This window comes from Cryptomeria japonica, unplaced genomic scaffold (genome assembly GCF_030272615.1).
Source record: "Cryptomeria japonica unplaced genomic scaffold, Sugi_1.0 HiC_scaffold_156, whole genome shotgun sequence".
NCBI lineage: Eukaryota > Viridiplantae > Streptophyta > Pinopsida > Cupressales > Cupressaceae > Cryptomeria > Cryptomeria japonica.
Window position 1 is genome coordinate 65,018 of NW_026728978.1, and position 2,988 is coordinate 68,005.

The 2,988-nt window shown below is 62.2% G+C and overlaps 1 non-coding gene across 1 annotated transcript; it reads right to left on the reverse strand.

Annotated features, from left to right (window-relative positions):
• Positions 1-385: 385 nt before the first annotated feature.
• Positions 386-504, reverse strand: LOC131866871 (5S ribosomal RNA). The gene has a single exon (XR_009365470.1). It is a non-coding gene; the product is annotated as a 5S ribosomal RNA (ribosomal RNA).
• Between the last annotated feature and the right edge of the window lie 2,484 nt (positions 505-2,988).

Below are 2,988 nucleotides of genomic sequence, written 5' to 3' on the forward strand. Positions count from 1 at the left end.
TGCGTGCACCTGCCCCGGCCGCGCACCCGGCCCCGCCCAGCTTCGCTCACCTGTCCCGGGCGTCTGGTGCGGAACCTTAGAGTAAGAAACATCACCGTGCACCTTGGCCAACGTGCGCGACTCGACCGAGCGCGCACTGGCCGAGGTGCACACCGATTTCACCTGGGTGCGCGCGCAGCACCTCGGGCGCACCGGGGTGCGCGCACAACGCCCGGGTTGCACCGTGGCCTGTGTGCTCGGGGCGCCTCGGGTGCGCGCTCGGTGTCGCCCCCGCGCGCGCGGTAGTGCGGGCAGCGCACCCCGGCCCGGCCCGGCCCCGACGAGAACGCAAACGGGCAAAAGGTTTATTCAAATAGCATTGCGACGCCCGGCGAAAAACTAAAAAAGGGTGCAACACCGGGACTTCCCGGGAGGTCACCCATCCCAGTACTACTCCGGCCCAAGCGCGCTTAACTGCGGAGTTCTGATGGGATCCGGTGCACTAACGCTGGTATGATCGCACCCGTTATGAGCTTGTCGCAGTGTGTACTTAGCAAACCGCGACCCACGTGCGAATCCACCCCGGCCACCCACCCCCGTCGAGGTGCACACCCTCCCTCGCGAAGTGCGCCCCGTTCGCCAAGTGTGAGCCCTGCCCGGGTGCGCGCACCTTGCTAGGGCGTCGGGTGTGCACCCGGCCCGGCCTACGTGCGTGCACCTGGAGGGGGCGTCGTGTGCGTGCAGTGTCCCGTCTGCAACGCGGTGCCCACACACCACCTCGGGCGCAACGACCTGCGCTCACATGTGGGCCGAGTGCACCTTGGTGCATGTTCGGGGCGCCTCGGGTGCACGCTCGATCTTGCCCCGGTGCACCAAGGCGCTCGGTTTGCCCCGGGTGCGCACTTGGTGCAAGGTGGGCACCCAAAATAGGGATCAAGCACCAAAACACAAGTTTCGGGATGCAAAATGGGACCCAAGGACCACAAATGCGTTCCAAGACCCATGATGGGTCCACGAGAACAAAAATGTGTTCCGAGACTTAATAAACAAATATTGGGTTTTAGGAGAAGAAACATGCTCTGATGCCCAAAACGAGAATCGACCCCGAAAAGGCCACAGGCCAAAAGTGGGATGCGAGACAAAAAAAAATGGGACCCGAGGACCAAAATTGGGTTCCCAGGTCGAAGACAGGGCAACCGGACAAGAAACGACCTCTAAGGCTCGAAATGAGTCCCGACGACTAAAACTTGACAAGAAGCACCCATCAGGCACCCAACTCGACACCCATGGGATGCCGACCCACCCGGGCTTCCACCTAGCACACCTTGGCACCCACCCACCCTCGCACCCAACCTCGCACCCAACTTAGCACCTTTGAACCCACATTGGCACTCACCCTGACCCTGGCACCTTGGAACCCACATTGGCACTCACCTTGACCCTGGCACCCACCTTTGCACTCACCTTGGGACCCACCCTGGCTCCCACCTCGGCACCCACCCAGACACCCACCTTGGTTCCTTGGCACCCACCTTGGATCCTTGGCACCCACCCCGACACCCACCTTGGCACGCAACTTGGCTACTTGCCACCCACCTTGGCTCCTTGACGCCCACCCCGACAACCACCCCGTGACCTACCCTGGCTAGGGTTGGTGCACACCCACCCTGGTGCCCACCTTGGCACCCACCCTATGACCCACCTTGGCACGCACCTTAGTACCCACCCCGTTACCCACCCTAGGACCCACCCCGTGACCCACCTTGGCCAGGGTGGGTGCACCCACCCTGGTGCCCACCTTGGCACCCACCCATCCTAGCACCCAGCCTGTGACCGGGCTTGGAACCCAACCTTGCACCCGCACCCGTCTTGGCCAGTGTGGGTGCGCACCCATCCTGGCACCCACGTTGTGACACACCCTTTAACCCACGCACCCTAGCACCCACGTTGGCACCCACCTTGGAACCCAACCTAGCAACTTGGCACCCACCCCGTGACCCACCTTGGCATCCACCATAGCAGTCGCCGACTTGGCACCCACCTCGGCACCCACCTTGACACTTGTGGACCCACCTTGCCACTCACCCTAGCATCGACCCATCCTAGCACCCACCCTGGCACCTTTGCACCCTAGCACTCACCCATCCTAGCACCTAACCTGTGACCCACCTTGACACTCACCCTCGCACCCACCTTGGAACCCAACCTAGCACCCACCCACCCTGACACCAACCCTAGCACCTACCCACCCTTGCACCCACCCTGTGACCCATCTTGGCACCCACCCATCCTACCACTCAACCTATCACCCACCTTCTCACCCACCTTGGCATCCACCTTAGCACCCACCCACACTGGCACCTTGGCACCCACCTCGGGCAAGGTGGGTGCACACCCACCCTGGCACCCAATTTAGAACCCACCGAGCATGTTACCCACCTTGGCACCCACATTGCAGCCCACCCTAGTACCCACCCTATGACCCACATTGGCATCCACACCCTAGCACCCAGGCACCTCGACACCCGCCTTGACACCCACCCTAGCACTGAACCTGTGACCCACCTTGGAACTCACCCTAGAACCCACCCACCCTGTGAACCACCTTGGCATCCACCTTAGCACCCACCCACCTTGGCACCCACTCTAGCACTCACCCATCCTAACACCCAACTTGTTACCCACCTTGGCACCCGCCCTCGCGTCCACCTTGAAACCCACCCTAGCACCCACCCACGCAGGAGCCCACCTTGGCACCCAACCTAACACCCACGCATCCTGGCACCCAACTTGTGACCCACCTTGGAACCCACCCTAGTACCCACCTTTGAACCCACTATATCACCAACCCACCTTGGCACCCACCCTATGACCCTCTTTGGAATCCACCCTAGCACGCACCCACCCTGGCACCCACCATGGAGCGCACCCTAGCACCCACCCACCTCGGCACGCACCTCAACACCCACCTTGGTGTGCGCACTGCGCCAACCTCTCAAAGACCCTATG